This window comes from Carassius gibelio, chromosome A2 (genome assembly GCF_023724105.1).
Source record: "Carassius gibelio isolate Cgi1373 ecotype wild population from Czech Republic chromosome A2, carGib1.2-hapl.c, whole genome shotgun sequence".
In the NCBI taxonomy this organism is placed as follows: Eukaryota; Metazoa; Chordata; class Actinopteri; order Cypriniformes; family Cyprinidae; genus Carassius; species Carassius gibelio.
Genome location: NC_068372.1, coordinates 17,920,050 through 17,937,718, shown reverse-complemented (window position 1 = coordinate 17,937,718; position 17,669 = coordinate 17,920,050). Strand labels below are relative to the sequence as shown.

Below are 17,669 nucleotides of genomic sequence, written 5' to 3'. Positions count from 1 at the left end.
AAAGTCTTAAACCCTCATAAACGCCTCGTCAGTGTTGTAAATGTACTGCTAGTGTCTTTTAACTTGACGGGCAATATCCAAAGCTTGAGCTTAAGTGGGGGAACTCGCACAGCGAGATTTAAATGTGTGTAGTAGTACTTTTAATAATCCTCGTTTTAATTAATCACTATATTTATATGTCGCTATATATTTCAAGTCCGGTTAAAAGATTAACGATGAGACAGGCTTATAGAAAGGTCTTGGGTAACTTAGATCCTGTTGAAATCATGATATAAATCATGATCATGAATAAAAATATAATCATATAAATTATGTAATTAGTTATGTAAATTTTTATTAAAACTCCATGAGCATTTTTATAATGAATATACATATGTTTCTGCTTATTAATATCTGCTTATCTGCTTACTATTTATTTATTTATCTTTAAATGTTTGTAGAAATTCTTAATCCTTATCCAAAAATCACAAACAGCAGGAAAATTCATGGTGCCTTTGGATATTGTTGTGGACAATGGGGGTATCTGGAGTCAAAACGGTTGAGAACCTCATTTAACATTGATGTTTTTTCCTGATTTTCACTTGAAATTTTCACTTGAAAATACCAGAATATGGTCAGGATATAGCTTATGATGATCAAGTAGCTGCACATTACACTTTTATTTCATTTTTTTATTTTCTTCAGTAGATTTTGAAGCTAATGATGGGGAAGAGCTTTTGGAGGACCTTAGCTGTTCTGTGGATGTTGATGAGGAGGAGGACGAGGAAGAAGAGGCTGTTGTTGATGAGAGACCATGCTTATGTCCAGTTTGGGGCTTCCTGTAGAGTTTGCCAACTCAACAAAACCAAGGAAAGCTGTGCATTATTATGCATTTTGATCTTGAAGTCATATTGGAAAACCACTGCTGTCCATTTATGACTACAATGCTAATATAATGTCCATGCAAAAAGTCTTAGGTCCTTGTCCCTCTATTCCTAATTCATAAGAACAGCATTTATTTGAAATACAAACATTTATAAATGTTTTTGTAACATTAAAATTGTATTTACCTTCGATCAATTTAATTTGTCCTTTTTGAATAAAAGTATTAATTTCTGATCCCATACTTTTGAATGGTAATATATCACATATATTATGCAGCAAAAACTGCTTTTAACATTGTTTATAAAAAAGAGATGTTTATTTAGCACCAAACCAGAAATCACTGAATGTTTGGCTTGCTTTGCATCACAGGAGGGCATTATATTTTAAAATAAATAAAAATAGTTATTAAATCAAGTAATTAAAATTTTTGATAAAAAAAAATAATAATACAGCCTTGGTGAGCATAAGAATCTCCTTGAAAACAATTTTTTTTTTTTAAATCTGAATAATTCCAAGGTTTATATATATATATATATATATATTCAACAATACAAAATAATAACTGTAATTACATAAATGGTAGTAGAAGTAGCCATTTATTGTCACTAGTCACAAGTACCAGTGAAATTGTTTTAAATTATATAAATTATATTGTTATAAAGTCCTTGATTCTTGCTTCGTTAATGCTTTTTACCTTTTCCTTTTACATGAGCCCCTTTAAACCTGGAATTAACATACATTTTGTATTCAAATAGTGAATATTCTTTAACTGGGTTGCGTTTGCAAATAATGAAAAAGTGCATTAGCATTTACTCCTTTGTCAAATATGGTTCAGTGATCTTATCACAATGAGTCTCAGGTACATTTACACTTTTAATATATGCATATAAATGGAATGTTAATACCCAGATGTGAAAGGGGCCTGTTATCATGTATTATCCTGTGCAGTGAAGCTGCTCACTTGCAATCTTTTTTGTAAATTTTCATTAAAGACTGTTACTGTGAAATTTTACTGTTTACTTTAGGAAATTGCTTGGATGTTGCCCAAACTAATGATTGTTTCTCATCTTTAGGCATTTGGAGGTCTCCATAGATTATGCCAACACACACAACGACTCTGAACAGAAACAGCAGTGTGTCGTGAGTGACATTACTGAGACCCCCGCTGAACAGACATGTCCCACGTCAGAGGAGGCCTGGCTGAGCTACTGGCAGCAGCATGGGGAGGGTCTGCTGTGGCAGAGCTGCCTGGAGAAACAAGATGAAATCTCCAGCAGTACAGCACAGGAATGTTCCCGCTCAGAGGCCGACTGGCACGAGCACTACCAACAAGCATACCAGTACAATTCACATCTTATAAGCAGCCTGAGCTTACCTACAGAGGAGGCTGACAGCGAGGATGGTCGACTAGCAGTTTTTGATCTGTAACTGTGCTGATGAGCCCGGTGTTGGTGCAAACCACAAAAGGCCATCCTGCACTGCACTGACAGTTCTGGTTAGTGCATGTATTTTGGTAATTTAGGTCTCTGTGTATTAGCTATGGGGACTGTGGTGTTCCTGCAGTGATGCTGAACCCAAATATGTCAACACCTTCCTGCTCCATGACCTACTTTCAGCTTATTGAATTTAGTGCAGTCGTGATATGTTAAAACTGATTTTGTCAGTCACAGCAGAGTGTGCTCAATTTTGTGCCATTCAGAACGCAAGCGATGTTCAGACATTTTTCTGATCATTAAAAAAAAAAATACATAGAAAAAATCCAATGATTATTATTTTATTTCTTCTGGGAACACAGAACACAAATATTTTGAACAATGTTTCGGTAACCAATGGTTAACATTGCCTCTTTTTATCTTTTCTTTTTTTCATGGGCAAAAAATAAACACTGAGACATTTATCAAAATATCTTATTTTATGTTCCACAGAAGAAAGAAAATCATACAAGTTTGGAATAACATGAGGATTGAATAAATGATAACAGAATCACCAGAACCGACTTGTGTCCCTACTTTCCGTGATTGGTCACATTTAAATCTTGGTGTCAAATGTGTGTTTGTCATGTAATTTCAATTAAGTCTTTTTGGGGGAAAATGCTTATTCTTATATGCATTTGTGCATATTTTAAAGAGCATTGATTGTGTTTATGACAGAAAGAAATGGCAAAAAAGTTTTTTTTTTTGTGTGTGTGTGTGTGTGTGTGTGTGCAACAAATATATAAATCCAATTTGGACAAAAGGGTTGCAAAAGTAAGAGGCATTTGTGATCTTAGTTGAAAAACAAATAAAATATCACAAGCTTGTATTAAGGACATAAATAATCTATTTTGGTGACCTTTTTTGGTGACTTTTTTAAAGTTCATCTTATTTTTTGGGAGTGGGCCTGCTCGATATGCACCAACAGAGACACCTGTGATCATGATGTCATCATCCCCCTACCGGCATAGCAACAACATAAAGCCAAAATTCAGTTTGCTGTATGACAACGCTCCCTATATAAAAGCAGATCATTTTCCCCAGAGGCCTTATTTTGCAGCCTAAGCTTGGCTCTGCCTGAATGTTTAATGCGTCATATCAAAAGAAGTCAGCTGTTGAATGAAGGGAGCATGTGACTTTGGCTTATGCATTTTTAATGCTGGTACATGTGAAAGAGAGCACAGGCTCCTGGGTGCTCGAACTGATCACAATCCACTAGCAGTTGCTCTAAAAATGGCTCTTGTCATCCTGATTGTCGAGCCAAGACTGATGCCATCTGAACAGCACCACTGGAACTGCTTTTTTTCTGTATACATCAGGCAGTATAAGACACATTTTGGAACGATGTTAACATAGCTGTTATTAATAGTAAACCGAAAATTTGTGATTTCTGATGGCAGCATAAAACAGACCTCTGCGCTATTGAGTAATTGGAGTGGACAGCCCATAAAGAGCAGATCTAACAGTGAGGATCAGAGTGATGATGATGATGAAGATGAAGATGATGATGAACCTCCAGGGAACAGACGAGCTAAAGTGAAGAGAGAGTAAGCTGCCATGCTGTTATTAAGTCTACTGTAACATATCAGATAACATAATTAATGATTCTGTTAATATTTCGGTTTCAAGTAAATGCTATGTTTTTTTTTTATTTTGTTACTTTCTCATTATTAAGGAATCCTGAGAACCTACAAAAATGTGTGTGTGTATGTGTGTGTGTTATATTTATTCAGAGTGTTTATTTTTATAAATTAATAGCATATGGGTTTGGAACATCTTGAGCTCGGTAAATAATGACAAAATTATAATTTTTGGGTGAAAGACTATATAAGATTTTATAATACAGTGCTGTTTAATGGCTGCTGTGCTCACAGTCATGAGCTGGATGTTGAGGAGCTTGTGGAGGGCACGGTTGAGGAGACGTGGGGTGCTCTCGGTCTGAGACGGGGTCCATGGCACAAGTAAGACCCCAGACAGAGGCTAGACACCCCTTTAGTGCATTGAAAAGAATCAGGGCCTCTATTAACATCCAAATGCTTTTTCTCTTGCCAGGTTTGACAGCACTGTGAAGCTGAAACAAGGCCAAGCTCCATACGCTGGCAGAAGGAGTGAGGAGAACAGAACGCCTCCCGAGGAAAGAAAAAAAGCAGCTTGCAGAATCAACAAGCACATCTTCTTTACTAATGATGGACCACAAACCACAAAGCCAAAGATCAGCAAAGTCCTTCAGAAAGTAAGCTTTTTTTTATTTTATTTTTTTTATTTTTTTTGCTTTGTGTGCATTTAATTTTTGAAGAAATAAGTCATCCAAGTTCAAATATGAAGCAGAAAAACAAAAACAGAATTTAAATTCTTTGCTGAACTCTTCCTTAAATGTTTTGTTTGTGTTGATTGTCTTAGTTTGTCTTAAGACAATTGCATCAGCTCAGCCAAAGACTATTTTGAATGTTACAGCTGCAGTGAGTAGATTACATTCAATACCTTTTGGGATGAACACGCTTTTTAATTTTAGAAATAACATATAAGTATGAACAAAAATGAAAACAGTGGCATTTAGCTTTTAATAATTTCTCACCGATTACGAGCAAAGAAATAAATAAGCAATAAGTGCGAGGCCTATTGCTCAGAGCAGTTTATTTTAATTACAACAACAAAAAAGTTTTTAATTATTTATTACAATTTTTGTGCATTTTGTTTATTTTAACATTAAACAAAGTGACTGTTTACATTAATAACTGCCAGAAATGGGCGATTCATGTACATAGGTATATAACCATACTTTGTTCAGGTACTCTAGCATTCAAAACCTTATTTATTTATTTATTTATATAGTCTATTATATTCACAAAGTGACTTCAAAATACTGTAAAAACAGTAATATTGTGAATTATTATTACAATTTAAAGCAACTCTTTTCTATTTGAATATATTTTTAAATTGTAATTTATTCCTCTGATGGCTAAGCTGGATTGTCTTCATTCTGATATGCTATCACTCTGATAATTTTTCATATTAATATCATTGTTGAATACAGTTATTCTGAATAACATTTTGTAAATATTGTTTTATATATATATATCCCAGTCAGATTTGGTTTTTCAGACTCTTCTTGGGGCTTAAGTTCTTACTTTTTTGTTGTGCATGTTGTAGTCCCTTATGCTCAAGCGTTTCTATACTCCTAGGCACTCAGCTGTATGGTCTTCAACAGCGCTACTTTAACTGAATGATGAAATGCGTATGTTTGCGTTGTTCCCTGAGGTTTTATTGACACATGGATTTTGTGGGCTTTCATGTAAGATGTATCATTCTAGTCGCCTTAATACGGATCAGTGAAGCCCAGTTTCAATTGTTCTGAGTTTGTGTGTGTGTTAGAGGAGAATAAGGTAGAAAGAGAGTGGGCATAGAGCCAGCAGCAGCGGTGAGGCTGACACATCATCTACACCCCCCACCCCATCACAGCGCTGTCCCGCAGCACCTGCTTACTGCACGCTGTCAGCTTCCGTCAGAAAGACTGAACCGCTCTAACCTCCAGTCTCACCCCTGACACTAACACACACGTTCCCGGCTGTCAAACACACACAGGACAGGTTCAGATGCTTGGTCATCATCACTGGCATGTTGAATATTCAAGAGGAAAAGAGATTGTTGTGTTCAGCCCAGTACAGCTAGTCATCTTATGGATGGACTTTTTCAAGGTGAATTTCTGAGTTTAATGCCAACCCCCCAGCAGCCAGCTTAGGTTTCATGTCAGGCTGGATTTTAGCCAGGGAAGAGACTAGACCAATTTACTGCAGTGCTCTAGAATTGATTTCTCTGTAGCACAGATTGATCTGGTAGAGGACAAAAACTTTACTGCATCAGGCATTATCACTAGGATCTTTTCGGGCTGGATGCCTAAACAAGACTTTGTTGGGGCTTCCTTTATCACACTGAGGCCTTCAGTTCTGCTGCTTTTAGTGGTTTTCTTTTTAATGCCAGGGACCCATCAGATTAAATGAAGTAGTTTTTATTGTAATGTAAGAGGCTTGTGTCTGCCACTTTTATATTTTTATTTTCAACTACATTGATGAAAAAAGCCTTTGGTGGAGATAAAGCGGTAAAATAAATAAATAAATTCCAAGTACCCCAAATATGATGATCCTTGGAATTAACTCTGTTCCCTGTTGTTTATTTATTTATTTATTATTATTATTATTACTTATTATTATTATTATTTTGTTCAGCAAGGACACATTAAATTGATGAAAAAATTACAGTAAAGACTTTTACATAGTTACAAAATATTTCTATTTCAAATGAAGCCTGTTCTTTTGAATTTTCTATACATTAAAGAATACTGGAAAAAAATGTATCGTGGTTTACACAAAAATGTTAAGCAGCACAATTGTTTTCAACATTGAAAATGATAAGAAGTATTTCTTGAACAAATCAGCAGATGAAAATTATTTCTGAAGGATCATATTACACTGAAGACTCAAATAATGACTGAAGAAATGTAAGTTTTGCGATCACAGGAATAAACTCAAACTAATTAAATAGAAAAGTGTGGATTTCATTATTATCATTATTATTGTTTTACTCAAATAAATTCAGCCTTAGTGAGCATTGGAGACAAATTAAAAAAACATTAAAAATCTTAGAATATATAATAATAATTTCCATTTGGATTATGATTGCTTTCCATAGCCCTTTTAAATGCCCTTCTTACTCCCTGATGCTGCTGAGGATGCCAAGAGAGGTCAGCATTTAGCGCCCTGCTTTTACATGATACAAATGAGATAATCACGGCCTGTGCTCCTGTTCAGTACAAGCCAACCATTAGCACAGTTAGGCTTCTTATTTGCCATAATCATACTGTTGACTTTCCCAGCAAAGAGCATGCAGGCCTTTAAAATGAGCAAGAGAAGGAACAGGAAAAGGAGAAAGGATGTGGAGATGCCACCTGAGATTGCAGCAGAACCTGAGCTGGCCAAGTACTGGGCACAGCGTTAACGTCTGTTTTCGCGAACCGTCGGTTTGATGAGGGCATCAAGCTTGACCATGGTGAGTCAGCAGAAAGCCAACTTCTTTATTTTAGGCAATTCATTGCTTTTATTCAATTAGCAGATGCTTTTATCCAAAGCAACTTCAATGCTGCAATATCAGGGACATTAAGTTATAAACAGTGGAAGATTACAAAGATAGCCAAGCTGAACCAGAAATTCATTATTCTTTGTAGAGCTGGCTGATAAACCTAAAAATGTGTCAGCATTTTATTTTTATTTGTTATAACCATAATTTCAAACAAAGCCATTGTAGCAGGTTCAAAATGTTAGAATAAAACACAGTAGAAGTAGAAAAAAGTCAAGTTTTCCACTAAAATAATATTTAAACAATTTCATTGCACCAATGCAACAATGCAAATATACAGCATAGACATAAAAACGTATTAATAATAAACGTTTTAATGGATAACGATTTGCTTTGGTGAACATTTCTATCAGAAAGACAGGTAAACGTTTGCATGGTATTTATTCCGTAAAGTTTTAATAAATGGGAATGAGTGAGATACAATAATTAGTGAATAGTTGTATAAAAAAAATATTTTGGCGTAGACCCACGTCTTTTGTCCAATTCCTGGGGACGCAAATTTGGCTGATCCTGCCTGAAGATGAAGGCAGGGGCGGAGCCAACACCTTATGGATGGACAGGGCCAACCTGGTGGTGGTGGGGGGGATGGAGGGGAATGTCAGTGACATCAACTGCGAAAATTAAACAGAGTTAAGTGCTTATATACTCCAGGTGCCAAGCAGTAATGGGTCAGACCTGTTAGTATGAATAAATGACGAGGCATTGGAGTCTTCCTGACAGAATTTGCCCTGACTCTTTCATTTCTTAATAATGGCGTAAATGAATTGTTATTGTTATGAATAGAATTAATTTATGAATAGATTATTTATAAATAGATTCATTGAAATGAGCTGTTTGAATTGATTTGCAGGAAACCCCCCATTACTGAAGTTTAAATCTTAACCCTCTCATACTATAACATGAGAATAGCAGGCATCACAAATGAATGGCGAATATCTTCTCAGATTTACACTGATAATGTGATTAGTGAAGCGAGACATTTAACAAGAAAGGTAGAGCAGGTTTTGGGAATTTCCCAATCTTATACTTTGGGAGTTGATAGGATGGTGAAACCTAGCAAATAGCTATATGGTTATACATAAACCAACAGCCTGCAGAACCTCTGGAAGAGACGTCACTGGAAAAGGAAAGACATTTCAGAGGACGAGCAGTTCGGTTAAAGATTATGAAGATGAGATTTATTCTTTTTGGAACATAGACCAATTAATTATTCACATTAAGTGACTTTAAATAACAGACACCTTGAGAACTGAGGAACAGAGTATAATGTCAGTGTTGAGATGTTTTTGGATGGTGAGGATGTAGCAGCTCAAGGTGTTGGCCGTCTGACTGTGCTGGCTCTGTCTGCAGTGTCTGTGATGACGCTAGATACCTCCTGCGTCAGACCAGAGAAAAAGGGAGAGAGAAAGCGAGCGAGCAAGCGAGAGGGGGCAAGTGAGAGCACAGCAGCAGGCAGCTTTTAGAGCGCTCAGGAGAGCACTCTTTTCTTTCCCCACGCTACACTTTGCACAAATAGAGTGCTCAGCCTCAGAGGAGGGCAACCTTTAGCCCTGGTGCTTTACCTGTGTTCTCCTCTCCATTGCCGCCTGCAAAGTGGGTCACTCTCTTAATGGACACAGTGTATTAAACTGAACAGAAACCTGCTTTTTAATCGCTTTTCGCTTGTCAAATGTTTTCTGCATATTCTTTTATACTCGTCCTTTTACCATTTTTACCATTTGGTCTTTTCACCCTTTATTTATTTTTATTGTTTTTACTGAAGAAAGTACAAGAGATGGCGGGGTAAAGGGAATGTGACCAGACAAATTTTAATACCAAGACTCATAAGAAATTAATACTTGTTTTCATAGACTGCATCTTAAGTGTCATTGTTACCCCGTTTTTTAGAACTTGATACTTAATCTAAATAGAAATGATCTGCCAGCACAGTAAAACAAAACAAACTTATGAATTAATCTTGTATCAAAGATATTTAATAGCACAATTAGAATGTCATGGAAAAGTTCATTTCAGTGATTCAACTCAAATTGTGAAACTTTGTATTAAATTCAATACACACAGACTGAAGTAGTTTAATTGTGATGATTTTGGCTCACATTTAACAAAATCCCACCAATTCACAATCTCAACAAATTAGAATATGGTGACATGCCGATCAGCTAATCAACTCAAAATACCTGCAAAGGTTTCCTGAGCCTTCAAAATGGTCTCTCAGTTTGGTTCACTAGGCTACACAGTCATGGGGAAGACTGCTGCTCTGACAGTTGTCCAGAAGACAATCATTGACACCCTTCACAAGGAGGGTAAGCCACAAACATTCATTGCCAAAGAAGCTGGCTGTTCACAGAGTGCTGTATCCAAGCATGTTAACAGAAAGTTGAGTGGAAGGAAAAAGTGTAGAAGAAAAAGATGCAAAACCAACTGAGAGAACTGCAGTCTTATGAGGATTGTCAAGCAAAATCGATTCAAGAATTTGAGTGAACTTCACAAGGAATGGACTGAGGCTGGGATCAAGGCATCAAAAGCCACCACACACAGACGTTTCATAGAATTTGTTGAACAACAGACAACGTCAGAGGCATCTTAACTGGGCTAAGGAAAGAAACAACTGGGCTGTTGCCCAGTGGTCAAAAGTCCTCTTTTCAGATGAGAGCAAGTTTTGTATTTAATTTGGAAACCAAAGTCCTGGAGTCTGGGGGAAGGGTGGAGAAGCTCATAGCCCAAGTTGAGTGAAGTCCAGTTTTAAGTCTCCACAGTCTGTGATGATTTGGGGTGCAATGTCCTCTGCTGGTGTTGGTCTATTTTTGAAAATCATTTCATGCTTCCTTCTGCTGACCAGTTTTTTTTTTTTTTTTTGAAGATGCTGAAAAGTTGGTTAAATGACCATGGTGTTGGTGTGCTTGACTGGCCAGCAAACACACCAGACCTGAACCCCATAAAGAATCTATGGGGTATTGTTAACAGGAAAATGAGAAACAAGAGACCAAACAATGCAGATGAGCTGAAGGCAACTGTCAAAGAAACCTGGGCTTCCACACCACCTCAGCAGTGCCACAAACTGATCACCTCCATGCCACGCTGAATTGAGGCAGTAATTAAAGCAAAAGGAGCCCCTACCAAGTATTGAGTACATGTACAGTAAATGAACATACTTTCCAGAAGGCCAACAATTCACAAAACAAAAAAAATTCTGAGGATACATTTTCTAAAAGTCTTAATTTATTATGCAGGGTTTAGAGCTGCCCTCGACTAAATATTTTTCTGGTTGACTAGTAGACGTTCATTTTAAGCATTAGACAAGTAATCGCACGTTTATTACTATACCATTTGAATCATGCTAATGAGCCTTTAATTACCTACATAGTCTAAAAACCGCTCAAGCGCACACATAAATTTTGCCACAGCACATGGGCAGAAGTAATGATGATGAATGCTTCAGGGGAAAACAGGAAGATTAAACTGCATTAACATTTTGATAATCTATTGATAAAACTAGTGTTTTCAGTTTAAGGGACGAATTCATCTCCACAGTAGTAGATACGCCTGTCTACAAATTTCTTACAGATCACATAATCTGAGATTTATTTATTTTTTTAAAGATTTGAATTGTTTAATTTGAAAGTAGACATTTCACTCTCTATTGATATATTTTTCATGTCTGTAAGGCAAGTATACACAAGAGTTTCCTGCTCAAGTTAACAAAGGCCATGACGGCAGAAAGCACATCCTGTTTGCTTTCATTATTTTACAAAAGCGCAATGTTTCGTTGTTATACTGAGTGCACACAAATGAATGTAGAGGCTTTACAAATTTGAAAAATGAATTACTCTTATCCATATGACCAAAATGAGGGACTATTTTAAAAGCCTCCATCTGTCCTGCTGTGAGATGATAACCGTAGTATTGGGTTAGGATTTAATTTTTAATAAGGCTGATCTTTGGAAAAATGCCTTTTCATCAACACCAAATGTCAAATGGTTTGCCTTCTGGTACCTTGAAAGGTCCCATTATTTGGGATTCAAAAATCTCTCCTCATGGACGTTGGATTTCTCTTTGAATTCTCCAAAGTACCATGACTAATGTGTTTTTATATGTCTCTCTCACTTTTGAATCATAACTCTTTCACTAAGCATCTGGAATGCTGTTTGAAAGTGAGATCAGAGCCTCGTATCTATTCACTTATTCATGTCAAAAGAGGCAGTAGCCCATAGCCATAGTGAGCCTCTTTTCCTTCAGCACTGCCTGATAGGACAGAGGAGAGCGAGGGGCAGATTAAGAGCGTGGGCTGAATCGTGTATTTCCTACACCACCGCCTTAGTGAGGTTACCTCAGGGCTCCAGAGATGCAAACCCACTCTTTTTACTACTGCGATTCCCACTGAGAGGAGCCAAACAACAAACACAGCTATGACGACAACATTATGGCAGTCAAAAGGCAGGTTGTAAATGGAAGGAGAAAATTCTGAGTGATTTTTATCAGAATGTGACCGCACTAAAGGGCACAGGCATGCATGACCACATTTTAGAGGTTGGAGAGATTAAACATCCCAAGTCAACATGAAATGGCATTCACAAGCCATTTTACTTCTGTAATGTGACATGTCCATATGAAACATGATGTTGAGCCAGGAAGAAAAAAAAAAGGTTATCCATTTGTTAACATTAACCAGTAGTCTGAATTTTTCAACATTTTCAACATGAATGTTTTTCAACATTTGAAATGTTAGCTTCTGAAATGTCATTTTCAGTTGTTGCTGTTGTTTATATATATATATATATATATATATATATATATAGCAGATATATATCTGCTAAATGCATAAATTAAATTAAATTTTTACATTTAATTTAATTTAATATAGCATGGTAGGTTTAATGTGGAACGTTTCCGTTTTAAAATGTTTTCAGCTGGAAATGTCACTGCACTTATAGAATGACACTAATAAAGTTATTTGTTGATTGTGTTGACGGTGTGTTTTTCTTGTGAGCTTGATATGCAAATTTAAGGTACCACTTACTGGATATGTGCTTAGAAAAGCAATTTCTCTTTACTCGGGGGCACCTGTACTTGACGGGCTCTTGATGCTGCCCGCTGTCCGGACCTCACACTGTAAACAGGAAGTGCTGAACGTGGTTGCTCCAGACCAGTGATTGTTACTTTAGCAGGTGTTTTATTCTCAGTGGAGAGAAAAATACGAGAGGCGGAAAAATAGAGATGCGTTTGTAGAGACTAAAAGCAGATGGTGTTGGTCTCCACAGAATCAAAGGAGGACATGCTCTGTTAAACTCCACTCTCTCTGTGCTCTCTGACTGCTTCTGCCTCAGCTCTCTCTCTCACAGACACATGCAACACCCTAAAAAGATGAAGATCCAGTGGTCTGATGCCATGTTTTAAAGTGTCACAGCATTCAGAGAGTCAGCTTTAAGCTCATCATATCTTGTACACGTTGTATGATTTTGTACAGCTTCTCTTAGAAATATATGGTTTTCTGGCATCACATGATGTTGGGGGTGATTGCTGATATTTTGAATTAACAAAAAAAAAAAAAAAAAAAGATCAACCTTTTGTCAACAGAGGCTCCTCCTAATATGAAGCAGAGCTATATGTTTAGAGAGGGAGTCTTTGACGTAAGCAGAGCCATACTTCAGCTCTTCAAATAGAAAATGAAAACTGCACACTGACTCCCTCTGGTGGACAAAGTGTCAAACTTTTACCACATTTGTAATTTAAAAAAAGTGCATTTAGGTTTAACCATGATTTGAATAGTATTCTGCTAAGCTTAATATGTTGTTTGAGAAGGGGAAAAAATGCATGAACTGATAAAAGCCTTTTGCTTCGAATTAAGTTGTGCATAATATGTAACTCTATTCTGTCCATAGAGGGCTGGTTCTAAGTGACTCCTGAGAGGATAGCAGAGCACATCGCTCTGAGACTGAGAGTGCAGGACAGCTTCAGCACAGAGCTCATTATCGATGCCTTCTGTGGTGTAGGTGGAAATGCAATTCAGTTTGCCCTCACTGGGAGAAGAGGTACAGTTGCATTTAATACTGCCATCTCAACACAATCCTGCCATGCTAACACCAATATATTGACTGAATTTATATATTTTTTATTTCTTTTTTTGTGTACTTGTTTGTTTTTGAAGTTGATATTTACCATCCATGCTGCTATGTTTTTTTTTTTTCATCTTTTTCTTTCATCTATTCATTTATTTATACATTATATATCAGAGTTCCTCAAATCTTGTCCTGGAGGTCCAATGCACTGCAGAGTTTAGCTTCAACCCTGATCCAAGTCAGCTTTCTGTGATTTTCTAATGATCCTAAAGACATTGATTGGCATTGATTAGTATGCTCAGGTGTGTTTGATTAGGGTTAGCGCTAAACTCTGCAGGAAAGTGAATCTCGAGCTCCAGATTTAAGTGCAGATTTGAGCATTTTTTACATATTTTTTACATAAGTATAAATATGTTAAAAATGCAAACCACAAATAGAATGTTTTTCTTTTCTGAATAAAAATTAGTTTGAATGTTATATATATATATATATATATATATATATATATATATATATATATATACACCAACGACTGCACCTCTAAAGACCCCTCTGTCAAGCTCCTGAAGTTTGCAGACGACACTACAGTCATCGGCCTCATCCAGGACGATGATGAGTCTGCTTACAGACAAGAGGTTGAGCAGCTGGCTGTCTGGTGCAGTCTTAACAACCTGGAGCTGAACACGCTCAAAATAGTGGAGATGATCGTGGACTTTAGGAGAAACCCCCCTGCACTTTCCCCACTCACCATCATGAACAGCACTGTGACTGCAGTGGAGTCATTCAGATTCCTGGGAACCACCATCTCTCAGGACCTGAAGTGGGACAATCACATTGACTCCATTGTGAAAAAGGCCCAGCAAAGGTTGTACTTCCTTCGCCAGCTGAGGAAGTTTAACCTGCCACAGGAGCTGCTGAAACAGTTCTACTCAGCCGTCATTGAGTCTGTCCTGTGTACTTCAATAACTGTCTGGTTTGGTTCAGCAACAAAATCAGACATCAGAAGACTTCTGCCCACCCTTCAAGAACTGTATACATGCAAAGTGAAGAAAGGGGCTCAGAAAATCACTCTGGATCCCTCACATCCAAGTCACCCCATCTTTGAACTTTTGCCATCTGGTCAGCACCTCAGAGCCGCAAACACCAGAACAGCAAGGCACAAGAACAGTTTCTTTCCCCAGGCAATCTACCTCATGAACAGTTAAATGTTCCCTACTTATGCTTATAAACGTGAAATATCCTTATATTTATTTGTTAACCCTCCATCCTAGAACATTCCTGCATCTCAATCCTATTCCATTATCATTTATAGCACAATTGTTTATACACTTATTTATTTGCCAATTTGTAAATCTCCTCTTGTGGGTTTTTTTTTTTTGTCTGTGTGTTGTTGTCTCTGTGTACTGGAAGCTTATGTCACTAAAACAAATGCCTTGTATGCGCAAGCATACTTGGCAATAAAGCTCTTTCTGATTCTGATTCTGATATATCCATAATATTTATGACTATTCAAAATTAGTGCTGTCAAATCAATTAATCGGGATTAATCGCATCAAAAATAAAAGTTTGTGTTTACATAATATGTGTGTGTACTGTGTACATTTCTTTATGTATTTATACACACACAAGTACAGTGTATATATTTTGAAAATATTAACATGTACACTCACTGGCCACTGTATTAGGTTCACCTTGCTAGTACTGGGTTGGACCCCCCTTTGCCTTCAGAACTGCCTTAATTCTTCTTCTTGGTATAGATTTAACAAGGTGTCGATTTTGGTCCATATTTACATGATAGCATCAAGCAGTTGCTGCAGATTTGTTGTTTGCACATCCATGATGTGAATCTCCTGTCCACCACATCCCAAAGCTGCTCTATTGGATTGAGATCTGGTGACTGTGGAGGCCATTTGAGTAAAGTGAACTCATTTTCATGTTCAAGAAACCAGTCTGAGATGATTTGAGCTTTGTGACATGGTGCATTATCCTGCTGGAAGTAGCCATCAGAAGATGGGTACACTGTAGTCATAAAGGGATGGACATGGTCAGCTACAATACTCAGGCATTTAAACAATGCTCAATCGGTAGTAAGGGCCAAGAAAATTGTTACCTTATCAAAGAACCTAATAAAATATTAAAATTGACTTTCCAAATATTTATTGTACAATAGGGAATTGCACACAACATAATTTTTTTTTTACAAGACAATTTCTTTACCTGCGTCGTCCGCTGGTTATAAGACGACCCGGGCATCACTTCTATAAATGTCTTTACTGTCACTTTTGATCAATTTATTGGACCCTTGCTCAATAAAAGTATTCATTTATAAAAAAAATTAAGAAGAAATCTTACTGACCCCAAATGTTTGAACAGTAGTGTATATTTGCTCACAGGTATTCATGGTGTAAAGTAAATATGTTAGTACTTGATGGTTAAACCGTATGAAAATCTTAGCAATAATATAAAACTTTTCTTGAAAATTGTATATATAAAAAAAATGTTTAAAGCCAACATGAATACAAAAAGTATAATACTATACATGGGAAATTTGTTTTAAACTAGGTTTTATTCTTTTTTTCTTTATAGCTGCCACTCTTGTTTGTCATGTTTGACACTTTTGTAAGTGAAGATGTTTTTCTCCTCCCAACATCCAGTGATCGCCATCGATATCGACCACATACGCCTGGCTCTGGCACAGCAAATGCAGAAGTGTATGGGGTGGAGCACCAGATAGATTTGTCCTTTTTCACATCACCCTTCCTTGTGGAAGCAATAATATATTTTATAATGTATGTGGTTATGATGCTTCAAACGGCCTATTCCAACTTCCTCAACTATTTATACATTTGAAATTTTCTTCCTCGAAATGCAGACATGGAACAGGTAACACTTTATTTACATCAATGATTTATCTTTATATATACATACATATATACTGATGTTAGATTCTTTTCACTAGTAGATGTACAAAAGCGTATAGGTGACCTCACTGTTAACACGCATGACCATAAAACCATCAAACTCTAATTTCAATTAGAATCGTGCTCTGTATCTGTTATCGCAGAGAGAACCGTGCCTTTTTTATTTTTCAGCAGAAGTTGTAAGCATGTTCTATCAGGACAATCAGCCAGTGGTTTAGTGGTCTCAGTGACCATGAAGTCATCTGATTAGTCCTGTAGATCGCCCCTTTTACCATTTTAATATAAGTACACATGGCTGCTGTACTTACATTCTTAGGTATATATCTAATCCTGTATATCAATTATTGTTTGATATCTGTCAGGTAACACAAGATAAACTTAGTGCCAAAGTCCATTCGCTGAAATCGTGTTCTTATTCAATCAGAAAAGGAGTTATTTTCACAGAATGTGTTTGTTGACTGTGTACACCTAGGTTTAGTTTAGTGCATCTGATGTCTGTCAATTGCAGATGTTTAATGGTCTTGTTGACTGGTGCAGTGTGGTTTGAAACCACACTAACTTCCGGGAGTATTCTCTGTTTGACTGTAGCAAATTTCATCACTTAAATCTAAAGTAATTTCATCATTACCTTTTGCCCATACTTTCTGTGTTGTTGAATGTTATGTGTTAGCATGACTTTCTGGTGATTGAATTCAACAACATTTCCCCTAAACCAAGATACTATGTTTATATTATACTGACATGTTGATATTGGTAACTAATGACCACATTGCCCATGATGGTATCTCACACCTGCTCTGGTTCTTTTCTTCTTCCTCTTTCTCTGCATACCGCTCTCCCTCTCTCTGTTTTTCTCTCTGTGTAGATCGTGTCTCTCGCCGTCCCGGGTGGGAAGGTGGAAGTGGAACAGAACTTTCTGAACAACAAACTGAGCACAATTACTGCATACTTTGACAACTTCCTTAAGTCAAAAACATAAAACCTTTTATTTCATTATTATTATTATTACCGACTATTATTATGTTTTACAGACATATGTTATCTGTATGTATTGAACTTAAATTGCACTTGTAGACATTATCTGCAGTTTACTGTTCTCTAAAGTAATTGATGATGAATTTTGAACATTTTATGTGTAGGCTACTTGTGATGCTACTAGTTTAATGTCTATTTAAAATTAGATCTATGTTTTTTTTCCAGCATTTTACTTATTAAAGTTCATTTGA

General features: G+C 36.7%; 1 pseudogene; it reads left to right on the top strand.

Annotated features, from left to right (window-relative positions):
• Positions 1-1,920: 1,920 nt before the first annotated feature.
• On the top strand, positions 1,921-17,422 carry LOC127940004 (trimethylguanosine synthase-like; annotated as a pseudogene).
• The last annotated feature ends 247 nt before the right edge of the window (positions 17,423-17,669 follow it).